The sequence below is a fragment of the Prionailurus viverrinus genome, chromosome B1 (assembly GCF_022837055.1).
Source record: "Prionailurus viverrinus isolate Anna chromosome B1, UM_Priviv_1.0, whole genome shotgun sequence".
NCBI classification, from domain to species: Eukaryota; Metazoa; Chordata; class Mammalia; order Carnivora; family Felidae; genus Prionailurus; species Prionailurus viverrinus.
Genome location: NC_062564.1, coordinates 125253338 through 125281120, shown reverse-complemented (window position 1 = coordinate 125281120; position 27783 = coordinate 125253338).

The following is a 27783-nucleotide window of genomic DNA, read 5'->3' as shown; positions in this document are numbered from 1 at the left end:
CCTATTTGTATGAATAAAATTACATAAAATAGTATCCCAGAAATGCACCCTTATTCTTGAATTTTCACCGAGGTAATTTTTACAAATTATATCCACTCAATAATGCACTTCCTACTCCTTATATTTTGTAAAATCAATAATTTTACATCAACTTTATCCTTTATGGATGTAGTACATTTCTTCGAGCATCTTAAACATGGGCACCTATGTTATATGAAGACAGACATTTTACTGTAATGGTACTTCAAATGGATTGTGAATTCAGATTGATTTTTCTCACATTAGTTGTTTTAAATGGCTTTCATAAAACAGACATATAATGGGATGTCTGTCCCCTGCCAAAAAATCAAAAAGGAAAGTATTTTAAAAGAAACAATATGAGACATTTGGAAAGAAAGCCCATATTCATCCTCTTCTAACTGGCCTCTGGAACATTTCTGCTTAAAAATGTTAATGTGTTTTATGGGTTTTGATTTATAAATATTTTTAACATCATGCCTTTAAGATATCAGCTCTTGGTAAACTAATTGTGCTTCCTCCCCCTTTTAAAAGCTTGCAGGCTGCTGGGTATACCTTAAGGGAACTGATAACCAAATGAGTAGGCTTCAGGTTTGTTAATAAGGTTTAATCTGAAATCAAAAAGAGAACAATATAATATTGTTTTGAATTTGAATAACATGTTGGCTAACAGCAATAGAAGAAAACATCAATTCACATGGAAGGGAAGGCAGCTAAAATTGTATTATAGAGTCTGAATCACAGAATAGCTGTTGGACTGCAATGACCAGCAGGGACAGCACATCACCTCACAAAGCAGCCAGTCTCTCTCTTCCTGTAGTTGCTCCCCTACCCTTACAAGCACTGTTACTCCATGAGTTGGGAGAAACTAATTTGAAAATCCGAATATAAACCCAAAGGTAAAAGGATATCTGAATCAACAAACAGAAAAATACATTCTTCTCTTTTATCTATGCATCCCTTATAAAAATAAATCTTGTTTTCAGGGTACAAAAACAGCCTCAGTGTTAAAATGTTAAAAACAGTGATTTTAGAACCCATGTTTTTAAGTTTTAATGTCATAAATCTAAAAGTCAACAAAAACATTGTTTGACATGTAATAAACAGAAATTTAAAATGGAAATCATCTGTAAATTAAAAACAGATTTTTAAGGGACAGTATAGCCTATCAAACTTTCCAAAAATAGTGTATTGTATTTACTTAAATACTTTTACAGAAAGAAAACAAAGGTGCCATATTTAGTTCATGCAAATAGAAAAGAACAAAATAAACTAAAAATTGAGTTGAAACAAATCATGCTAAAGCTTAGATTAAGTTAAAGTGAGAAATAAATTAATATAAAACCCTAAATAAAGCCTACTTCTCTTTCCTTAAAAAGATCAAATCTCATGGGGCGCCTGGGTGGCGCAGTCGGTTAAGCGTCTGACTTCAGCCAGGTCACGATCTCGCGGTCCGTGAGTTTGAGCCCCGCGTCTCCCTCTCTCTCTGCCCCTCCCCCGTTCATGCTCTGTCTCTCTCTGTCCCAAAAATAAATAAACGTTGAAAAAAAAAATTTAAAAAGATCAAATCTCATTAAGAAACAAGAAAGTTAAAAACAAAAACAAACAAACAAAAAAAAAACACTAATATGTTCCAGAAATGGTGCCAGGGTGCCTAATGTTCTATTTAGAAAAAAATAAATAAATATAAACTTCCACTTTATAATATATAACAAAATTAGGTTTGGATTCATTAAATATATAAATGTAAATTTAAGACAACTACTAACATATTAGAAGAACATCTGAGAATGTTTATATAATCTGGAGGTGGAGTAAAACTATTTAAGTAATTTAGGTAGGTTCAAATCATGAGTAAATTTTCTGCAGAATAAATTACATAACTTGAAAACATAATTTGGCAAAGGAAAGCATGGACAAAGATAATAAACTAATTCTCACCCAAACTTTACCTTATTCTCAATCTTAATCCCACTCACATTTATAATAAAATGCAAAATCCAATGCGGATCCAATCTAATCTGGTCCATGGCCATCCATCAGTGCTCCTAACACATAAACATTGCAGCTAATCACTTGATAATTAGAGATAAAAACAGTCATTTATTTCTGTATGAGTTAGTTCATTTACAAATAGAATAGACTGTAAAGCTATCAAGAGTTAAATTACAGGTATAAAAAGCAGAGAATTAATAAGGATTTCTGAAAATATTGGCAATACTGTGATTTAGTGCTTAAAAGCATTGTACAAAACACACACACACACACACACACACACACCCCAGCAAAGAAGCATGAAGGAACATTGTGAGGTAACAGATACGTTTATTACTTGATTGTGGTGCTAGTTTTATGGGTATATGCAAATGTCCAAACTCATCAAATTGATATTAATTAAACCTCAATAAAGTGGTTTAAATAGGTCAAAAGAAAAAGAAAAAAAAAGAAATAATATTTGGGGACAATTTTCATCCTGAATACTAGTACTTTCAAAGTAAAATTGTTTTAATTCTTCTAAATTAGATGTTTATTTTATTTTATTTTATTTTATTTTATTTTATTAAGATTTATTTATTTTTGAGAGAGAGAGAGAGAGCACAAGTGGGGAAGAGGCAGAGAGACAAGGGGACAGAGATCCGAAGAGGACTCTGTTCTGACAGTAGTGAGCCCCATAGGGCTTGAACCCACCAACTGTGAGATCATGGCCTGAGCTGAAGTCTGATGCTGAACTGACTGAGCCACCCAGATGCCCCTAAAGTAGACATTTTAAAGTAAACTTTGTATTTTGAAATAATTATAAATTCACATTCTGTTGTAAGAAATAATATAGAGAGATCCTGTGTATTCTTTATCCAATTTTCCTAATGGTTATTATATTTTTCAGTTCTAAAATTTTCATTTGTATCTTCTTTATATGTTCTATTTCGTTATTGAGACTTCCTACTTTTTCATTAATTTTTTTTAATGTTTATTTACTTATAAGAGAAAGAGAGGCAGAGTGCAAGTGGAGGTGGGGTGGGGGTGGGGAGAGAGAGAGAGAGAGAGAGAGAGAGAGAGAGTAGAATTAAGCTCCAGGCTCTGAGCTGTCAGTACAGAGCCAGATGTAGGGGTCAAACTCATGGACCGTGAGATCATGACCTGAGCTAAGCCAGATGCTCAAGCGACTGAGCCACCCTGGCGCCCCTCTACTTTTTCATTTGTTCTCCAGTCAGTCTTTGCTGATGTTGGTTAAGGTTGGGTTGATGTTACATCTAGCAAAGTTCCAGCAAGAAAAATATATGGCATGTTTATAAGGTGGTTAAAAAAAGTTTAATCATGGTCATTTTAGAGTTGTATGGACACATTTAAGGGACACCAAAAAAGAAGGTGAAGCATTTTATGGGCTAGCAACTGGTGACTTCTGCTTTTCTTAGGGTCAAACATGGCAAGGCTTGCAGGTACAGGAGGTGCTGCCCAAGTGGAGCTTGGCCCACAGTAGAGGAACCAGACATTGATAAACATAGTCTAACAGAAGAGGCTAAGGATTTAAATACAATGGCAGTTCTGCCTTCATACCCACCAGTCTGATTTCCCACTGGAATTTTCTACTGGACAAATGTAACTGTAAGGTATGAGGATAAGGAATCTAGCCCAGTCAAACACTAGCGCACAGGGTCGCATAAAGAAGGGTAGAAAGTGAAACTCTAGGACCAAGCACAAAATATTCAACCCAGAGAGGATTCCAGATGGAATAGAAGGCACTAAGGTAAGTTTTTGTGAACAAAGTGAGGTTGACCTGTCTAGACAAGAATTCAAAGGAAACAGGAATTGGACGTAAAATTAGACCATAGAGGGCTGTGAATGTGGGGTCAGCAGTCTCAACCAAAGCAAATGATAGAATGTAATAATTCACAGGGTATGAAATGGTTAAAACACACATATAGGTAGTTAAAGAGATAACATGCAAAGCTAAAAATATTCATGACTCAGTTATATTTTTAATGAAAAAAAGATTTTTCACAATGAATCAATAGAATAAAAGATAAATTTAATTAACATAGCAAAATATGATAATTTCATTGCAAAAATGTTTAATTAAAATAGAACAACAGTGGAATAGTTGGAAAGATAGATTGGGAATTTTGTAGAGAAAAATCTATTGTGTGAAAGATGCAATTCAGATTGAAAGGCTGAGTATGTACCATTTTATTTCAAGGATTTGTGTGAATGTGGCATTTTTCTCATTTACATAAATAAGCTGTACTGAAAATAAAAAATCTCAACCAGAAATCTGCCTTCCAATGAGAGACAATGACCACCTAATCACTACCCTTTTTCTTCCCAATACAATTAGGGTCATCAGAACCACATCTTCCTAACAGGGAAAGAAACACCCAATAACATTTTAGCAGGTGCTGCATAATCATGCCTCAAATGACTTTCTGCAGATAAAAGGAAAATAGTATTTGCTTGCATAACTGAACATATCTGCCCGAATTGTTTTCCTACAGATGTTATCCTGGGAATAGAAACAAAATTGTTCATTCACTAGCAGCCTTCAAGAAGCACTATGATCTGGGGCAGCAAAGAGCCAGCAATAAAAGGCATTCACAATTCTGGAAGAAAATGCTGGTGTGGAAAATACATAAAATGGCTGTTTGGTCTCAAGACTGCCCGAGTTATTATCTAACTGTGCTGGATTTTCTAATTCCTGAGTCTCGGAGGACTGAAAATAGGTTTATATACTGATTTTTTCTATATGTAGATAATACTGTCAAATAAACACCAGGTTTCACTAACAGTGTTTTAAGCTCTCTATATTTTTTTAGGCTGGCACTATTTGTGGCCAAAAACACCTACTAAATTATAAATCTTTGAGAGCAGTGACTGCTTCTTATTTACTTTGTATTCACAACTTGAGCCTTCTGCATATGCAATATCATAAATGTTTCTGGCATTAAACATCCTTTATGTTCAAGCTACATTTACAACTCACAGCAGCTTAAGGGTAGGGATTTATTATAAAATCGTAGTATCTAATATTTTACTAAAGATAGCTAACATGCAGTTTCAGTGAAGTGTAGAAATCAGAATACACAGCACACATACTACTGCTCTCCTGGCAAGCTCTAGACCATAACAGACAATGAAACTTGAGTTTGAAACTTTTCTATTGAGTCCAAACTCCGGATCGTTATCTTTTACAATGTAATCCACCAGGCAGACACTCCCAATAAATCAGAGTTGGTGAGGAACATGCAATCTGTTTGTGGTCCTGAGTTCAAAGATAGGTAGCATGTACTGAAAACAGACACACACACACACACACACACACACACACACACACACACTACTCCTACTAACTATACTCTAACTAAACTTCACAGTGCACTATACTTAAACTATATACCACGCTGTAACTAGACTAGACTATAACTGAACTACTCAATTACTATACTGTAAATAAATACTAAACCAGGTAGGAGAGTTAATTTTATATATCAACTTGACTGGATCAGGAAATGTCTAGATATCTGATTAATCCTTATTTCCAGGTGTGCTCATATGGGTGTTTCCATATGAGATACGCATTTGAATCAGAGGACTGAGTGAAATAGATAGTTTTCCTCACCATGGGTTAGCATCATCCAGTTTGTTGAGGGGCTAAATAGAACAGAAAGTCAAGGAAGAAGGAATTCATGCTTCAATCCCACCCTGACTCATTGCTTGAGCTGGGACATCTCATCCCATCTTCTCCTGCACTGGGAGTGAGATTTGCATCTTTTGCTGGTTGTCAAGTCTCAGGACTGGAACTGAATTTACACCACTGGCTCTCCTGGGTCTTTAGTTTGCAGACAGCAGATCATGGGATTTCTCAGCCTCTGTAATCACATGAGCCAATTCTTCATAATAAATCTCCTTTTTATATGCTATTGGCTCTGTTTCTCTGGAGAGACCTGACTACTATAACCAGGCAAAATATTCCATTGTCAGCATATTGTGCTTTGGAAACTAATACTGCATTTTGGATTCTGACTCAGCTGCAACTGTTCATTTATTATATGGATCTGTTGTGTTTTCACTTGATTTCTGTTTATAATTTCTCTTTGCTAAAACCTTCTGGCTTGGCAATACACACTCATCCTTGCAACACATATTTACAGAGTGCCTAGCATGGGTTAGGCCTTATGTTAGGTAATGGAGTTGTCCAAAAGGCAAGTTAGCTCTGGAAAATGAGATTCAGATTCCAGATTGCAGCCAGCCAGCTTGAATTCTGCTACCATATTTATATGTTGATATCTTTATGAGTATTAACAAGCAGTCATAACTCTATTTTCTGTATTCTTATTTATTATTATTTTGTGTTAATTTGTAGGAGATTTGCTCAATTAAATGAATGGACAGAATGAGTGATTTGTGAATAAACACACAGAATTTCAAGTCAGTGTATTCCATGTTCTAACTAATTTGTCATTCATTGACTTACTTTCCTCCAAATTTTAGTATTTAAATGGGTGTGATGATTTAGATTCCACATTAGCACTGATTTAAATGGAGTCCAATTGAAACAAGAGTCTCAAGTTGTGACAAGATGAGTCAGGCATGTACTCATCATGGTATTCATTGACTTAGGCTGTTTGGAGATACACCATGGCCAACAGCAAGAAATGAATATGGAATGATTCTGGGTTTAGAAAGAGAGAACTAGTAATTGCTTTTAACAATGACAGGGCTCCAGCTGAGCAACCTGAGATTCAAGTGTAGACCCCCGAGTCAATGGGTAATGAGTGCACTGAAGAACTGAAAGAAGTCACATCTATGTAGTAGATAAACACAACTGTGATTTTGTATGTCCAGAGTGTCCACCCAGGCTCTGTGGCAGGTAGAACAACAGGATGATTTTCAGCCCCAACTTATTTGAGGGCTTCCTTCGCCCAGTGGTCTTCCTGCCCTAATGACTGACTCAATTACTATGTCTAAATCAGGAGCTGTAAGGTCTGAGCGTCACTGTGAAAAAGAAAGAATAAGGCTTTCAGAATTTGTAACTGGAAAAATAAGATACTTTATCTATATTCCAAATACATTTTCAACTTTTTTCTGCTCTTTAGCAATCTTCATTTATTCTCAATTGCTTTCCAGAATAATATTAAAGCCATATTCCCTCCTACACAATGCATATTTAAACATACATTTTGTTTCACTTTGTGATTTCATTTCAATACATTGTTCAATTTATATCTAGTCTATTTTCCTGAAAGTTACTTTCATTTCTCAGCATGACCAGGAATAGCCTACAATATACTCCACAAAATATCATATTTCCCTATTTCAATACCCTCCAAAATATACATTCTATTGACCTTATTTTTAGTCATTTTAGACTCTAATAAGATATAAAAATAATGAATCCAATATCAATGCATATTCATAACTTTTGCTCCAAGCTATGAGATCTGTTGACTTCAATGTGTGAACTTTGAAGGAAGCTGCAATCAATGTCTATCTCATTCTGTGTTCTGTTCCGTTCACTCTTTGTTCTAAACAGATCTTCATATCTTTTATGAGAATTACAATGATTAACTGTGTGGCTATTGTATATTTTATTAAACATCATCTCTGTCCTCCAGAAATAGATCATGTAGGAAGGAAGATAAAGTTCATGTGTAAATAACTATGACAGAAGGTAAAATAAGATAAGTACCTCATAAGGTGCATACACAACATGCTATATAAGGTCTGAAAAGAAATAGACCCAGTTGTACAGGAAGGGCTTTATTTAATAGGCCACATGCATTTCATTTGGTTCTTATTGTACAGAGAATATTTTTAAAATGCATGTACTTGGAAACCTTTTAGTGTTTGAGTTTTAAGAGACAGCATTGTCATATTTTTATTCACTATTACACAAAAACTCATTAATATATTAAAAAACAGACAAATATATATAACCTAAGAAAGAAGGCAGGCCCTCCAAAATAGTTGAAGGCGTTCAGAACAAGTCTCCCCACAATGTGCCACTTTGATATTTGGACCATTTTGAGCTGAAGGTAAGCAAGGCCCAGCAGACTCCAGAAAAAATTTTACCTCTCCCTTAAACTATCTAAAAGAATTTGGAAATTCTTAGCTTAGAAAGAGAGCAATTACCGAGAGAAATTTTTTTTTATCTGAATGACCTTTATAATCTGAATGGCAGGACAAACATCTAATTACCAAACATCTGTTCTTATCATCCTGTGAATTACAGTCCCCCCACCCCTTTGCAGCCCCAGGCCCCTACCCAATTCCTTAGCTCAAGATGGCACATTAGCCTCAATTGTCCAAGCTCGTCCTTGGGTCTCATACTTTTATGGGGCCCTGGTTCATATGTAATTAAAATTGGTTTTCTCCTGTCAATCTGTTTTACATTAATTTGATTATTAGGCCAGCTGACGTGTTTAGAAAAGTAGAAGGAATTTTTATTCTTTCCTAACATGGTACATATAATTTTTTGGAAAAGTAATGACATGCAAAACACCTGAAATTTCTGAAACATATGAGTCCCCGACATGTGTGGGATTGGATCTACTGTCTTTGGGGTGATAGGCTGCCTAAATACATCACATTATCTTGTTAACACAAGTCACAGTGTGTCTAAAAGCTTTACTTCATGACCACAGAGACCCACTGAGAGCATGGCCTTCACCTTTCAGAGTGGAAGTTCAATAGCAATATTTAATCTCTCGGTACACTTTTTGGAGCAAGTAAGTGTGTATCATGATTTGAAATGTAAAGCAAGTAACCAATTCCAGAACTTAGAATCACTGTAAGTGCATCCTTTGCGTTCAGTTCACTTAACTCATTTCTCAGAAGTCCCTACTCTGCCACAACTTATTGGTAATTGCTTTCCTGCATTTCTAGTAGATCTCCCTATAGTTTTTACTCTTCTTCCCTGACAATGTTACATACTTCACTTTCCCTGGCCCTCCTGCCTTTTTCCTTCCTAGAACTCAGGAGGAAGGCTTTTTGTTTTTCTTTCTTCTTCCTGCCCATTCTTCTCCTGTACTTTTCTCTACGATTACAAATCAATCCTTCATCTTTTGCCTTCTCATTTTCCTTCACAGCTGACAGTTGATATGCATGCCTGCTCCTCTCTGCAGGCAAAGTAGCAGGTAGGAGTAAGTTAGCTACAACTATTAACACTTTTCCTTTCTTCCAGCTTCCTTGTTCTCTCCACACAGTTTGCACATGCTGTTCACATGAAATGTTCTTCCTTTATTATAACTCTGCTTTGTAAATTAGCTGCCTAAATTTGCCAGACTCTTCTCCCTCTCTTTGAGATGGTCCTTTCCAAATTGTACCCTTCTCATAAATGCACACAGAATCAAGTAAAATTTCATTTAATCTTTATATGTAGCTTTGTACGTGAAATGTGACTGATTTCCAGTTTAAGTAAATTGAGGCCCAAAAAATTTGCAATATTTTAAAGGAAATGTGACTGATTTCCAGTTTAAGTAAATTGAGGCCCAAAAAATGTGCAATATTTTAAAGGTGTCTAAAGTGTGATTAACATAGGGCATCTGGGTGGCTTAGTCGGTTAAGCGTCAGACTCTTGGTTTCAGCTCAGGTCATGTCTCACGTTCTTGGGATCGAGTCCCTTGTGGGGCTCTGTGCTGACAACATGGAGCCTGCTTGGGATTCTCTCCCTGCCCCTCCCCAACTTGTGACAACTTTCTATAAATAAATAAATAAGTAAATAAGTAAATAAATAAATAAATATTTTAAAACAAAGTGATTAACAGAGCTGATACTAGAGCCCAGGTCCATATTTGTAACCTAGTTCTCTTTCCACTGCCAACCACAATCTTATCTAGAAGTAAACAAGTCAGAAACATTAATATATTATACATTGTCTCTATACTTATAGTCTCAACTAAGGCAGGTAACATTTCCTAGGAAAGAAATGAAACTAAAATTATTTTCACAAAAACCATTACAACCAGAAGTAAAAAGTTAAAGGAAATATGGGAGAAGAAACTCAGAGGTCAACAAACTTAGAGCCTGAGTCTGATGGAGAATCTGATTTATAGGAAAAGTTGTCTTGAAGGAATGTTGCCCTTTCTTCAGATGGTAATATATCCCTAAAGTTGTTTAATTAACTGAACATTTCACATTGCTTGATATTCAGTGCAAGCTAATATGCTAATTTAACCACAGTGCCAAACTCCCTGTGTAAGAATCAGCTGGGGAATGTGTTAATTATAAAGATTCCTGGCCCTACTTTTAGAAGTACTTCTTTAATAGTTCTAGGGCACAGTCCAAGAATCACTATTTCTATGATTTCCATGTGATATGATGTGAAGTCCATAAGGGAACAATTAAATCACACTATTTATTATTAAGGATTCAGTAAAGAAAAAACAAGCTTTTGAAGGAAGAAAATTTATTGAATTTCTAGATGACAATCATTTCTTGATTTCCTGTAGACTATTTTCATCAAGTTCCTAAACTGCTCTTTTTCTTACTATTTTTCAAGAGAAGTTATGATAAAAGGAAAGTATTGGAAATATGTATTAATGTAATCTATTATATCCATAGTAAATATTCATGTGGAGTCAATTATAGGAGTGGGGAGGGGGAAAGAATTAAACCTAATGAAAGTTAATCAAAGAGAAGAACTTCCTTCAGGCTGGCCATGCATGTCTGTGGTTTGTCTGTCATTTATAATGCTGCAGCCTCTGGTTCATAGTCAAGCTGTAATTCTGCCAGTTAATGTATCCAATTAACCCCACTAATGAGCTAATCAACAGTGTAAAATCTGTGTAAAATCACTGAGGGTGTATGATGAATGGAAAATGCACTGAACTCTCCCAATATAAAAAGTGCTTTATTGCACTTGTTAAAGTGGCACTGTCTTATCCCTCTCTAAAGAGTAATTTATCACCAGGGTCCGTAACAGTGCCATGCCCTGATAAGGCAGAGGTGGCAATAAACCCATCAGAAAATGATTACTCAGGAATGTGGAGCAATTACAATGTCTTCCTGTATCAGAGTCATAGGCGACAAAGTAAATGTGGTTTTTTTTGTTGATGCAGGGTTTAAATACAGAACCAGCAGTAAACTTGAAGGTGACCCATAACTTGTAAATGGATGGTATTTTTATATATGTGCATATTCAGTTATGATCCTCTGAAGTAAGTATCTGGTATCACAAGTCTCCGTTGTAAAAGAGGATGGTGGTTCTTTACGGGAACTCCTTATCACAAGAGTGGGGCAGCACAAAAGTTGGCTGTCCTATAGAAGCTATCCATTTTTTCTAAAATCAATCATCTCTCATGGAAAGACTTTCATCAGCTAATTAATAGTCTTTTGTTCTTTTTCATATACCAAGATAACGTTCTAAAAAGGCTCATTCTCATGTGGGAAATCAAAATTTTCTTTTGGTATATGATCCAGAGTCATCTTCTTTAGGATATAGATCCCAAAGCAAATCCCAGTATTTGCTATCTCTAATCCTATCTCTTTCTGGCACAATCCCTGGGTGGTTGACATACTTAAAACCAGTTGGAAACCAAGGATAGACTTCTATGGAATGAAGTAAGTAGCATCCCTTCTTCATTTCCGGATAATTCCTTGCCCTATTTGCTACTTTTTTTTTTTTTCCTATTTGCTACTTTGGCTGATCTATTTCCGTGTCATTATTTTCATGTTTCTAGATGATCCCTTTTCTAGTTATGGTCTTCAAAACAGACAAATTCCCCACTTTGTCACCTGCAAATATCTCTGCTTTTCATTACTCCCATCATCCTAACTTGAACAAAGGCATGACCTACCTTCCTTCTCGCATGAACTCCTCCATGTATGTTGGCATTCCAACCTTGCTCCACCATCAATTGCTTGCTTCCTACTTTCCCTCTCCTCTGTTCTTCTTTCTTCCTCAACAGATATGCTCAAGCATCTTTACTATTTAAGATCCTTCTCTTCCATTCTGAATCTTCCTGCTAGGTACTACTTTTCTTCCTCCTGTCACTTAAAATTACTTCTCCCTTACTGTCTCCTCTTTGCCAATGGTCATACGAACTTAACCCAATAATGTTCCCATCTGTTTCTTCTATTAGTTAAACTAAAATTGGTTTCTCAAAGTACTTCACTATCCTCTCAAATATCAAACCTTATGGTTTGGGGACAATGATCATAATAGTTAATATATGAAAATATGACACACTTGACTATGTAAGCTTCCCTAAAATTCTTAACCCCCCATTACATTTTATGAAACTACATTCTTATCCTTTATGTCTCTGGTTACTTTTCTTGAAGTTATCTTCTGCGGGTTTTAGTTTGCTGTACTTCATATGTATATATTCCACAATTTTATTTTATACACACATTTAAAATATTTCTGCCATGCCTGTACACACAAACTGAGCAATCTGTTGTCTAATTTGACTATGTCCTCTATATTCCAAACTATGAAACTGCAGCTCTGATCTAGGTCATGAATTCCCTGTCTAAATTTTCAAGCTCTGTTTATGTTTTTGACATCTCACATTTAATATTTGAAAAAAATTAGCTGATTATATTTACTACTCAATCGACTAGGCCTCTTTAGATAACACAAATTCTACTTTAATTAACTTAGGCTAAATAAGGATTTATTAGAAAGATCCGGGGGTGTGACTGGACTAGCCATAGTCTGGAGTCCATATACTTGTCTTCCCTGCTTCTTTTTATTTTATTTATTTACTTTTCCTAGGAGAAAATTATATTTTTTTATTTTTAACTAATTAATTAACTAATTAATTTTATTATAATTTATTGTAAAATTGGCTAACATACAGTGTGTACAGTGTGCTCTTGGTTTTGGGGGTAGATTCCCATGATTCATCACTTACATACAACACCCAGTGCTCATCCCAACAAGTGCCCTCCCCAATGCCCATCACACATTTTCCCCACTCCCCCCACCCCCTCCCATCAACCCTCAATTTGTTCTCTGTATTTGAGCCCTGCTTCTTTTTAGATAATGGCTTTATTAAGTCCAATCAAAACCCACACCCTACACTGGATAAGGAAGATGGTTATCAACATTGTCTGATTCTCATGCTTGAAACTTCTAGTTCTGAAGCTTTGACTGGATCTTCTTCCTTAGCTCCAGTTTGCAAAATCATGGGGAATTCTTGTATCAGCTCACTTTAGGTCAATTGAAAGACACCTGGACATTTAGGCCCACATAGGCGGAGTAAAGCTGAATTCTGAGATTGTGGGATCATTCTGAATCAGGCATCTACTCCAACTGGTACCCATCATTGCCTACTTTCTGTGTTTTCTGTCTGAACAGCAGCAACCATTAAGTCACACAAGCTAAATACCACAGCATCACATTTGCCACTTTCTTTCTCTCTCAAGCCAACTACCAACCCCTAAATATTCTATCTCAACGTTGTCTCACTAGTATTTTCATTTGCCTGTTTCTCGAGTGGTCCTACTCAAGTTAAACTCAGCATCATATCTCTCTTGCATCACTGATAAGTTGGTTTCTGACTTGAATCTCTACCATTTCTAGTGCATTCATCTCAGTCTAGTCAAAGACGATGATTACCACCCTCAACAAACATGTACTATACTTTGTCTCTCCTCTGTATTCACAGCCACGTTTCTCTGCTATCCTTTAGGCTAAAAGGATATAGCACAACTTGATAACAAAATTTCTTTACAAAGTTGTCAATAGTCCATGTCTTCAATTCCTCATTTTCTCTAGAAGCTAGCGAAGGTTTCCCCCCTGCCCACCAACCCATTAAACCAATCTTTCCTAATCACCAAAGACATCCATCTTGCTAAATCCACTGTCAGTTATCTATCTGCCTGACTCAAGCCTTGGAAGCATTTGTTACAGATGATTAGTTCCCATTCTTAAATTACTTTTTTCTTGGCATTTTAGTTTCTTACCCTCCTGACTTATCTCCTATCCCTTAGATGTCTTCCCTTTTTTTTAAATTGAGGTATAATTGACATACATTATTAAATTAATATTTAATAGTAACATTTAATATTTAAATATTTAATATTTTAATATGTATATACTATAAAATGATACCACAGTAAGTCTAGTTAATGTCTATCCTCATGCACATTTACAAACAATTTTTTCTTGTGATGGGAACTTTCACACCGATGCCTTCGTTTCATTGCCTATTACTAGATCTATTTCCTCTTCCCAAACAACAAATATTGGCATTCTATGGGGCTCAATCCTCAGGCCTCATTGTTTTTCCTCATATAAACGTTCTTCCTAGTTTACCTGTTTAGCTTTTCCTGTCCTCTCTGCATATAAATTCATCTACAATTACATTCACATACCACAACCTTGCAGTGTATTCGTAATTATTTCATACTTTTCTGTTTCTGTAATACTTCCTGTGCGCTCATACAGTTGCCATAATGAAGTCTTTTCCCATTCTTTGCCTGTGCTACTACCACTATTTCTCTAAGACCCAAGTCAATGCTATTTCTCCTAAGAAGCCTTTCCTGATTAGCCCACCCAGCTTAACTGGAATAAATTATTTAAGTTTTCCCTCTCTGAGTAGCCTGTACCTCATTTTAACACTTGCTACATCCTGTATTCTCTTAAAAATTTCTACTAAATTTTTGACTACACCACTGAGACTGTAGTTCCATGGAAGGCTGCTATAATCTGTTCTGGCACATCACCATGGCACTCTTGCAGCTAACCTATGAACCCATAATTCAATTCCTGACAACCGAGGCTTTTGATCCTTACCTAGCTCAGCCTATCTGACTTGCCTCCTCTCAGGAAGTTTTATCTGTCTTTCTAACCTCTGATTTGCTTCCCAGAAGTGGCTCTATCCAACTTTTATTCTCAGTTACTTAAAAGATAGTGGGCACATCATTTAAAATATTACATTTGTTCACTCAAATTTACTTAAATTCAATGTGTTAATGGTTTATTCAAATTTTTATTTTTTGTGTATTTAATTTATTTTTAAAAAGTCTCTAGCCTTACCTATCCAAAAAAACAAAGCAAAGCAAAACAAAACAAAACAACACAACCTGACAGAAGTTAATTCTTGACAGAATTTAATTTGCTTAAGTCCACAGTCAATGAGGGAAACTTTAAAATATTTGAACTCATTTTATTTCACTTCAAAACTCAGCCTTTAAGACTCTTTCCCCTTTTCTTCATCAGTCACCCCTTTACCTTTTCTAGTACCTGCCTTACTCTAGCAGAGTGCCCCACACAGTAGGCACTCTGTAAATATTTGTTGAATTGACTATAACTTTTGTGGAAGTTAGCAGTTTTGTCATGAAAATGCTGGGAGGCAGGGGAGGTTAATTGAATATGAGTCTCAAGGCATCTGTGTTATTTCTGTCCTCAGTACTAGCTGGCAAACTGCATTTTTCTCCTTTCCCAACTGCTTCTTATAACCAGCCACAGGGGGCCTGCAAAGCTTAGAGCAAAGTCAAATAACACAGTCAACCCATTCTAGGAAGGCTCTGCCAGAAATTTACAGTGCTAAGGAGCTAGGAAATAGATCACAGAGTTGGAGGAAGAAAAAAAACCTGTCTTCTAGCATAGCAATACACTTGAAGCACTTGATGGTAAGAACACAACTTCTGTTACCTTCCAGGATTGGATTATATACAGCATGGATGAAATATGTATGGGTTTTCTAACAGATTTACTGAAATCCAACAATATTGCCAAACAAGAAAAAGCACAGTGGTGAGAAGGTGTCTTTGTCTCTTTACAGAATTTTATTATACCTTTGTTTCTTGACAGACTTTCTAAAAATGTAACCAATGATACCAAAATTAATGATCAGATTTTGAAAATGTTTCCCAGTCAAAAACAGACAAAATAATGTTACAGAGTAGCACTTTAACTTTTTTGTCAAGCAGAATTTCATAACTGATCTCTCTGTTAAATGGATTCAAAGCCATTTCCTATAGTTAAAGAGTGATCATGCCACATTTTTAACTTTAAAAAGATGATTAATCTCTTCCATTAAAAAAATCTTATGCTCTAAAATTGTTTACATGATTACTTTTTCTGTGGGTATACTGACTGATAAGAGAAAAGAAAAATAGTTGAATATTTCTTATATCTGGAATCATGAAGTAGAAGAAAGCTTCTGATCACAGTCATATTTAGAATTAATACAAAGCTCCAGCATTAGGTAGACTTTAAACACTAAATCTTTATATCACTGACAGTACACCTGCTCATCTCTGACTTATTTGATCCAAATTTCTAGGAAAAGTTTTTATTTTTTTCATTCTTCCTGTGGAGCAACACAATAAGTGACCATAGCACATATGCTGCTCTCCCATTCAGTCCATGTGATCTTATCCAAGATATCCTTAAATTTGCATCCCTAATGCCACTTACTCTAAGAAGCGCTTTCCAATCACCTCAAGGTAACACATTATGCTAGGTAAAAAACTGAATACTTTAACTTGAAGCCCTGTAGCTAAGAATAATGCTTTATCTAAGAAATTTCAGTTATTTTGCAAAACATTACTTAATGTGGATTTGTATGCTCTCCTCATTATTAGATCAGGTTAAACATTTTTGTCTGAAGCAGTGATCTGTTGTATTCTTTGTGCAGCATAAGGCATGTGGTATATAGTTGTTCATTTTTGGGCAATGAAAAATTTGATCGCTTGATTAAAGTGTCATCTAGATTTCTCTCTCATAAAGGGAAGTGAAGTAAGTCATACTGAGAAAGACAAATTCTGTATGATTCCATTCATAAATGAAATCTAAAAAAAAACAAACAAGCAAACAAATAAATGAATAAAGCAACAAAAAGCAGAATCAGACCTATAAATACAGAGAACAAACTGATGGCTGCCAGAGGGGACAGGGATGGGAGGTTGGGTGAAATGAGTGAAGGAGAGTGGGAGATACAGGCTTTCAGTTGTGAAATGAATACATCACTAAAATAAAAAGCACAGCAGAAGGAACATAGTCAATGATATTGTCATAGCTATACAATGGGACAGATGGTAGCTACACTTGTGATGAACATAATATATAACTTACCAAATCACTAACTTGTACACCTGAAACAAATGTAACATTGTGTGTCAACTATACTCGGATAAAAAATAATAAGCAAACAAACAAACAAAGGTACCTTTCCCCTTTTGTAATAAGAAACAGTTTGTAAGGTGGTAATTTGAACCGTGTGAACATTATTTTTCCCACTAAACTTTCTCCAATATTTTCTTTTTAATACTTTTTATTCTAAAATAGTTTTAGATTTACAGAAAAGTTTCATAGGTAGTACAAAGGTCTTTTGTTTATCACACCCAGATTGTCCTATTGTTAATGACATATAATGACATTTATCATAACTGATGAGCAAATATTAATGTGTTATTACAAAACTCCATGCTTTAGTTGGATTATTTAATTTTTATTCAGTGTTATTTTTCTGATCCAGGATCCCATCCAGGATATCACATTGCACTTATTCATCATGTCTTCTTAGACTTCTCTAGACTTTCCTTGTTTTTTTGATGACCTTGACAGTTTTGAGGAAGACTAATCAGGTATTTTACAGAATGTCTCTCAATTTCAATTCAGCTGATCTTTTTCCCATAATTAGACAGGAATTTAGGTTTGGGGAAGGAAAATCACCGAGATAAGGTTCTACTTGTATCATATCATATTAAGGGTACATGCTACCCACATGAGCATTCACGGTGAATATTAACCTAATCATGTGGCTAGGGTAATGTTTGTCAGGTTTCTCCACTGTAAAGTTACTCTTTTTCTTTCTTTTCATTATCTATTTTTTGATAGGAAATCCCTATGAGCAGGTGGGACATTATGTTCCATTTTCTGAAGAGAGGTGTTTCTTCATAAATTACTTTGATTTCTTCTGTATGGAGGTTTACCTATTCTTCCTACTTTATGTATTTACCCAATTATTTATTTACATAAGTATGACTCATATGTTTTTATTTTTACTTAGGTTACAGTCCAGTTCTACATTATTTATTTTATCGTTCAAATTATCCCAGCTTTGTCACAAAGAGTAGTTCCATTGTGTTTCTTTGACATATTTCATCATTTTATTTTAAGCACTTCCTTAATTTCTGGTACTACAGAGGCTCCAGGATCATCTTATCTATCTCCTGTCCCAGATTTATGATCATCTGTCTCTCCAAGGAACTCTCGCTCTTTCTATTAAAAACCAGGATCTGAGTTCTGGTTGTGTTCATTACTACTGAAGTATCAATGCTTCCAGGATTTTTCAGAGTAAAGAGCTTGGAAATATTATATTATATACCTCTGTATACACAGAGATTATTATAATACCTTATTAATATATAATTATCTGTTACCTCATATAAGCATAAACCCATATTTATAATTATTTCTGGATCTATCCATTTGTATTATCATTAATCCAGAAGTTAGTTCATATTGATGTTTCTAACTTAAGCCAGTTATTCTAGCCTTGTCTCTTTGTTTATTTGTAACCTCTCACCCCATCAGTGAGAAACCTGGTTCCCAACATCTATAATTCATTTGTGTATTTATTCAGTCTCAGTATGCATGTTGGTTATTTCAGATATGCTAACTCATAAACTTGTGAGGCACAAATTTACCACTTCAAGCACAGTGCTTTCGTGTAGTTTCTTTTGTTCTTAATCTTATGGTCTCCACTTGTTTCCCGAGTCACTTGGAACGTGATGGTTTCCCTCCACCTCCTTTGGTGATGTCACTCATTTGTAATACAATTGTATTATTTCACCACAATTTTCATTTCATCCTGGGATCTCTCCCACACACCTCCTAATTTACACTTAAGTTTCACTTAAGTTAATTTACACATTAAGTTTCACTTTTTGGCTGTACGGTTCTACAAGTGACAAATGCTTGCTGTCATGTATAAACCACTATAGTATCACACTATGAATAGTTTCACATTCCTAAAATAAAACCCCCTGTGCTTCACTATTCAGTCCTCCCAAATCCCTTGCAACCACTGATGTGTTTTCTATCTTTATATCCTTGCCTTTTCTTAAATGTCATATAAATGCAATATTATAACATATAACCTTTTCAAACAGGCTTCTTTCATTTAGCAATGTGCATTTAAGATTCATTCACGTTGTATTCATTCCTCTTTTTTATTGAAATATAATTGACATATGACATTATATTAGTGTCAGGTGTACAACACAGTGATTCAATAATTGTATATATTCATTCCTCTTCATCACTGAATTGTTTTCCATTGTATAGAGGTATAACAGGCTTTTATTATACATTCATCTTTTGAAAGACATCTTGGCTGCTTCCCTTTTTTGGTGATAACGGCTGTAAAAATTTGAATGTAGAATTTTGGTCTACATAAGTTTTCAAATCAGTCGAATAAATACATGTGCAATTGGTGTATTGTATGGTAAGACTATGTTTAGTTTTATAAGATGCTGCCAAAATGTCTTTCAAAGTAGTTATACCATTTTGTATTCCCACAAGCAATAGATGAGAGAGATTTCATGTTGTTTCACATCTGTTCTGGTAATTGATACTGTCATGTTTTTTTTTAATTTTAGCCATTCTAACAAGTGTGTAATATCTGATTGTTGTTTTAATTTAGCAATGGTCTTGTCACTCATTCACAATCTTTTTCTAAATCATTTATTAAGTTTGTAGTTGCAAAATATCAGTATTTTAATTCTATAATTTATTTAGTATTATTTGCTATTCTTGTAAGTCCTCTGTTAAAGAACAGTGCCCACCCCTCTTTCTTAAGTATCTTCCATAAATATCAATTTCTTTATTTTATTGTGTTGTAATATAGTATTGATTTTATGTATTTGTTTTGATGCTCAAATTATCCCACATTTATTTTAGAAAGAAGTTTATTCTTCTTCCTTTTGACATATTTGGGACAATTTTTTAAGTAAATAAAAAAATTAATACCAGCAATAAAAATGTCTAGAGGAGAAAAGTCAGAGTGCAGACTTGCTACAATACACTATCTAAAATAACTACTTTTCAACAAAAATTCATAAGACATATAAACAAACAGAAAAATGTGACTCATACTCAGAAAAAAAGTCACTATGGATGAGAGAATCCAGATGTTGGTTATAGCAGAAAAAAAAAATTGAAAGCAGCTCTTTTAACTATGTTCAATGAATTAAAGGAAACAATGCTTAAAGAATTAAAGTATGATGACAGCGAATCAACAAATAGGGAATCTGAGTAAATACATAGAAATACATGAAAAAAAAAACCAAATGGAAACTCCAGAATTGAAACCTTTAGTAAATGAAATGGAAAATTTACTAGATGGACCCAATAGGATATTGGAGATGACAGAAAAGTAAATCAATAAACTTGAAGATTGGTCAATGGATATTATTCAATCTTAACAATTGGGAGATACAAACAAACAAAAAAAGATTGAAGAAAAATGAATAGATGCTCATACACCTGACAGAAAATATCAAGCATACCAACAGAGACGTAATGTGACTGTCAGATAGATAGAAAAGAGACAAAGGAGTAGAAAAAAATATTTGAGGAAATAAGGGTCAAAACTTTCCCACATTAGATGCAATATTAATTTACAGAGCCAAGAAGCTCAACAAATCCCATGTAGGATAAAAACATGTATCTATAGATCTATTGATATATAGGTATCTACATATCAATAGATCTATAGATTTTTTAATATATCAAATTTTTGAATATATCAAAGTCAAATTGCTGAAAGACAAAGACAAAGAAAGTTCTTCAAAAACTAAAGAAAAACACCATATAAGAAGAAACAACATACAATTAATAAGTGACTTTTCACTAGAAACAATGAAGACCAGGAAGCAGTAGGATCCACTTGTTTCCTACAGTGTATTTCACAAATGCCTAAGCCAGAAATTTCATTGTTCCAGAAAAGTGTGTCATGCCTGTGAATGCCTTTTCTTAAATCTTTGATTATTTGCTTAGGATATCTATGCTGATTATCTTTTTATCTTCATGTGTTTACTTTTGAGCTTCAGGAATTTTCATTCACTTACTTTTGAACAATAGTCAATAAATTCTAGATATCCCTATTCATCGTTAGAGGGAAACTGGAAATAGTTACATATTTAGTGTACTCTTTGGGGTACAAATAATAATGATTGCTTCATTTGCCAATCCTTTCAGAGAGAAAGTGAAATCTTTAAGTGTTGAGTTCTGAAGCATTCAAGTAGTTAGTATTTCAAAAGTCTTACAATTTTGAGGTTGCCTTTTCCATGCGGAAACAACTTCATCAGACAGACTCCAGCCCAACCATCCAACCATCAAAACACTTAAGCAGGCGGCATTATGATAGGGAAAGATAGGATAAAATAGGCAGAGAGGGAAACATTAGGACCTGGGGTCCCTGGTTTGGGGAAAACACATGTTTTGGAACAATGCTGGGAGCGTCTGACCACAGCAAACTCCCTTGGGCCTAAGGTTCAAGTTAAGAATGTAACAGACACCACCTACTCCCTCTCAGGTTCCCCTGAGGAATTTAACAAAAGACCTAACTAAAAATAAAAAGTAGACCATAAAACGTATGACCCAAAAGGAATGATATAGACCACTCCTCATCCAATGGAACCGAGCCAATCAGGAATGGACAACCCAGCACCTAGTGATCAAGACAATAAGGGTAGGACCTGAGAAGGAACAAGGGGGAAGGGAGGGCGGGTCCACCAGAACCTTATAAAACAAGGACCCTTGGCTATTGTCATGAGCATTCACTTTTGAATGCCCCATCTCTGTAAAAAGAGCTTTCATACTATTCTTACTTTCCGATCTTATCTTATACTCTATTAAACTTTTGCCTACTGCTCATTTTGTTTTGTGACTACCTCTTCTTTCTTGGAAGCAGCGAGACAACAAACCCTGCCATCCAGGTAAAAAAAAAATCCTGCAACAGCATGATCCCTCACACTGTCTCAAATACCAAACAAAACGCCCCTTTGAGATACTTTACTTCTTGAACACCAGCCTCAATATTAGTGTTAACCTAATCAACATATATCAATGTTTATAAGGGACTGCAGATGTACTTTATTTGGCAGCTCAATAACACTTTGGGAAGGTTTGGAAAAGTATTGAAGATATATAGAAAAATCAGTCATTAGTTTTAGAGAGTGGGTATCATGAGTCAAGATTTCAACAGGTCTGCTACCTGCTGCTATTTCTTTTCTTTTTTTTAATTTTTTTAAATGTTTTATTATTTTTTTGAGAGAGATAGAGAGACAGAGACCAAGCAGGGAAGGGGCAGATAGAGAGGGAGGCACGGGATCGGAAGCAGGCTCCAGGCTCTGAGCTGTCAACACAGAGCCTATTGTGGGACTCAAACTCACAGACTGCGAGATCATGATCTGAGCCAAAATCAGACACTTAACCAGCTGAGCCACCCAGGCCCCATAGGTGCTGCTATTTCTGATTCTCTGATATTTCATCCACCTCAGTCCACAGTTTTCAGGTACTTCCTCCTATATACTTTCATCCATATCTTATACCACAAAATTTCTGTTTTAGGCAAACCAAGGCGTTAGTCATAGAACCTAGTGGTGTCTGTAAATCTCTATTTTATTTCTTACCCAGAACACATCTCCTCTCTCTCAGTGCAATAAGATATCTTTCCAGGCTGCCATGGCTTGACAAGTTGAAGCTCGAGATGAGGAAGCCTGAATTTAATTTTGTGATTTGTATATTTAATTAACAGTATATTTGAACAGTAAGTACATTTTGAAAGTCTAGGAAGAAAATAAGCTAGCATTATGGTGATGATTTTGAAATATGGATTTTAGTCTACATGGCAATTTAATTGCTAGTTAGGAGCAAATCCTGTCTTATGGCAATAGGGTTAGTCAGTATTTCTCTAAATTCAATATGAACTATTGATTCATGGCTGCTACAGTACGAAGGTCTGCTGAAAGAGCAAGGGTTCCAGATAAGGTAATTTGAACAATAAAATCATTTGGAAAAAAAAAAAACTTTTTAAAGAACAAATTCATTTAATTCACACCGAACCAGGCCAGACTCCTAGGAACTTGGAAGGGTGTAAACTTGCTTAAGAGCGGCTGTTTGTTTAGTTTTGAAAAGGGGGGAAACCATGCTGTTAATATGATCCCTTTACACTATTTCCAATAAAATTCAGCTATTGTAAAAATTCTATTGGAAATATTCTTTCCAGTAAGAACATATGATCTCACACATGATCAGACCTGGAGTCTTTTTTTTTTTTTAATTTTTTTTTCAACGTTTATTTATTTTTGGGACAGAGAGAGACAGAGCATGAACAGGGGAGGGGCAGAGAGAGAGGGAGACACAGAATCTGAAACAGGCTCCAGGCTCTGAGCCATCAGCCCAGAGCCCGACGCGGGGCTCGAACTCACGGACCGCGAGATAGTGACCTGGCTGAAGTCAGACGCTTAACCGACTGCGCCACCCAGGCGCCCCAGACCTGGAGTCTTAATAATGATAAAGGATATGTGAAATTAGTAGAGGCTATACCTTTTCGGGCCCTAAACTCTCTTATGTGCCTTTTATTCTTTCTATGGCTTTATGGCTATGTCAGTCCAGCACTGGCATTTCTTATAACACTCAGGTAGATGATAAGTTATCAACTAGGTAAAAATTACCTTCAATACCTCAGACTTCTCAAATATATTCCAATTTTTCTTCACATTCCATGTCTACTCAGTATTCATCTTCATTCCTTCTCTACCCTTCAAAATTTCTAAAATCTTCATTTCTTTTCCAAATCTCTTTATACTAAGGTAAAAATAAATAAACAAGTAAACTGCGGTATTACCCTTCCTCATAGTGTCTGCATTTTTACAATTAACTGCCCTTTAACCAATATGTATAATGTTCATCCGAGATCCTGCATTTGAACTGAAGTTTTCAGGCTAGTGCTTCTCAAAGCAAAGACAAGAGAAACAATTTCCAGGGCAGTTGCTCTAGTTGCTATCAGGAAGTATACGGGGTGTGGGGCACCTGGGTGGCTCAGTCGGTTAAGCGTCCGACTTCGGCTCAGGTCATGATCTCGCGGTCCGTGAGTTCGAGCCCCACGTTGGGCTCTGTGCTGACAGCTCAGAGCCTGGAGCCCATTTCAGATTCTGTGTCTCCCTCTCTCTCTGCCCCTCCCCTGTTCATGCTCTGTTTCTCTCTGTCTCAAAAATAAATAAACATTAAAAAAAAAATTAAAAAAAAAAAAAAAGAAAGGAAGTATACGGGGTGAGGAGAAGGGACTGGCCAGGCTTGGATACTCTGAAGCACTCCTGGGATGATTATGAAATGTTCTTCCATAACTCTCTTTAGGACTGAGACACATTTCTCTGTTTCTGCCTCTTCCCCCTACTCCTAAAACCAACCTGATATGATACCATCACAATGCAACTTGCCGTCTTCTACCTCTGTGCTTTATCTTGTCTCCCAGATTCTATTCTAGATCACAAGGAATCTTTGCCAAGTGAACCCCAGTAACTAGCACAGGATATGAACTTGAAGCAAATACAAGCAAATAGAAGGGAAAATATAAAGTAGCGAAAGGACATGCCTCAGTATCTGATAAAATACCTCCTTTAGGACAATTCTTCTGGTTGGGCTCAGGAGGTTGATTTCTTTCCTTTCAGATATAGTCCAGAGCAGTGCTTCCCAACATTCAGTGGACATTAGAATCATTATAAGAGCTTTTAAAAATATCAATGTCTGGCCTCAACCCAAAGATCTTTATTTAATTGATTTAGGAAGGGTCTGGCCATTGATTGTTTTTTAAGTTCCCAGTGTGATTGCAGTGTGTAGCTAAAGTCTATAATGTTGAGGTGCCAAAAAAACAGAACAAAGAACATGTTACTTCATTATATTTTAAAAAGCAATGCATATTTATTTTGGCATATTCTTCCTGAAGCCTATTCATATAAAATCTTCTCTTTTTATCTTCAAAATGCAATATATGAAGGTAGTTTGACATTTTAAAAGACCAAAAAGAGGTCATTGACTAAATTAATTCCCCAAGGTAGTTTAGTGCCAGATACTGAAACCAACATAGTGTTATCTGCTGCTAGCATGGGATTTTCTTTTTCTAAAGGGAACATGTTTTCCTAAGAGACTCCTTTGAATTCTGATCTTATAAGATGTCACCAAAAAAGTATCACTGGTCAAATAAGCTTGAAAATGTTTTAGAGCATATCCTAATTTTGCATCTTTTTAATCAAGTCAGTATTTTTAAATGCTCTTTGAGGTCCTGCAGTGAAGAAAATCATTTGAAGTGATCAATTCTAGATTTTCCTAACTTCTTTGACTATGGACTATGTTCTGTAGTAAGACATAGCTAGCAAATTTAATCTTCTGCCAAACACACATGTAAATCACTATACTGCATCATACTGTCCTACATACATCTATACAATAAGCCACATTCAAGAATCCCAGTGAAATCCTATGAGCTAATATTTCCTGAAATTCAGAATGCTAGAAAAGAAGGTCTAGCCGTCTTATTATAAAAGAAGTTACAGTAAGTTCCACAATTATATTCTAATAAAATATTCTTTAACTCATGGGAAGGGCTGCAAATCTACTGAGTGTATCCAGTGTTGTTAACAAATTGATTTGCAGTGTAATTCAGTGTAATTGTAGGGGCGCTAGGTGGCTCAGTCAGTGAGACATCTGACTTTGGCTCAGTTTGTGGGTTCAAGTCACATCGGGCTCTGCAATGACAGCTCAGAGACTGGAGCCTGCTTTGGATTCTGTCTCCCTCTCTCTCTGCCACTCCTTTGCTTGTGTTCTGTCTCTCTCTCTCTCAAAAATAAAATAAAATAAACATTAAAAAAGTGTAATTGTAATAGGATATAAAATTATTTCAATCGAGGTTTTATTAGCAAATATTTGTTTCTCTATCTATATATAGCCACTAATTTATTTTACCAGTTTCTATCAAAGATAGTTACAGTTTAAGTCAAATTTTGACATTTCAGTGTTTTTCACTATGCTGACTTTAAAATATTACTTTGCAGGGGCGCCTGGGTGGCGCAGTCGGTTAAGCGTCCGACTTCAGCCAGGTCACGATCTCGCGGTCCGTGAGTTCGAGCCCCGCGTCAGGCTCTGGACTGATGGCTCAGAGCCTGGAGCCTGTTTCTGATTCTGTGTCTCCCTCTCTCTCTGCCCCTGCCCCGTTCATGCTCTGTCTCTCTCTGTCCCCAAAATAAATAAACGTTGAAAAAAAAATTTTTTTAAATAAAAAAATAAATAAAATATTACTTTGCAGCTTCAAGCATTATTCTTCAAAGGGATTTGTTTATCATAGAATTCTAGAGCAAAGTGCCTTCTCTTCTTGCAATGCTAGCACTCTGAGCAGTGTTTCACACATCATCCTTTGTCTAATAAGAGCACCCTATTGATTCATAGTTGCTAAAATGCATTTCCTTGGATACTGTTGTTTTGTGTGTGTGTCCTAAAGGTGGTTAAACACACACAAGTAAATAAACACACACACACACACACACACACACACACACACTTCAGAGGTTTAATTTTATTAACCACTTATGTTTATTGGCTACACTGAATTTGAATGCATATTCTGTAGATTTGAAGTTTTTTCTCTTTTAGATTTAGTTTGTGGTTGTGTTCTAATTTGTTAAAGTATTAGTCCATGCTGTTACTCATAGCCAAATCTATATGTGTATAGATCATTTAGTTTGAGTGATTTCCACTTTTTAAAATCAAATGACTTTTATTATCCTATGTGCTTCTAAGCTGTTGCTTTCTATCATTAATTCAACCCACTGTTTATTTTTTCATGTATATAATAACAATAATAGGGAAATTACATTTATCATAAAGGAATGATATACGAAGGAACACTGAAGCTTTGCTGTGGGTTATCTAATATTAGCTATACATAATTTTTTAAAGTTATCTTAAAAAAACACTTGGTAATGGGTTGTTTTGCTTTATTCACCCTATTATTTATGTTAATGATAGGTAGGAAGTTTCTTGTTTGACATAGTTTTTCTTAGCAGAGTTATATTCATGGAAACAATCAGCAATCCGTTTAAAAAAGGACAAAGAGAAATTTTGTGAAGGTGGAAAAAGCAAGTGGCAAATAGACAAATAATATTAAAAGCTATTGGTAATTCTTGTCATGTTGTCTCCTATTTTTAGGACTTGAAAGTAAACTCACTGAAATGAAACAATAGGATACAATGTCATGTTTCTTTCCCTTGGACATTTTAAACAGCAGGAGGGATCCAAATGATTGTCAGGTGGCTTTTGTTGTTGCTGAATACCAAAGAAGTAAAGAATTATAATTTAAGATAAATTTAGTTTCTAGAAGCCAAGTCCAAAAATTCTGAAACCACCCATTTTCTTTTGCTATACGTCTAACTTCAATATCTTCCTTGGTTGCCTCTGATTTTCTTTTCAGGACTGGCAGATACAATGGTACTGAATTTAGAACCTCTTCATCAGGAGGCTGATTTACCTGTATTCACTTATTACTTCTTTGGTCATATAGCATGATACTTTTAAAATATATCCAAACTCTTGAATGCTTATAACACTATCCCTATTATTGAGTCAAATCAACCATCCACATGGTGACTTGTCTTGCCTTTATTTACTTTAGTCATTACCCTGACAATATTAGACATCACATCAACCAAACAAAAGCAAATATATTAATGCCAAAATGTGGTCTTTCATTCACTTAACACCTTTCTGATATAAATTTATCTGACTAGAGAGACAGGAAGATCTTTTTTTTGAAA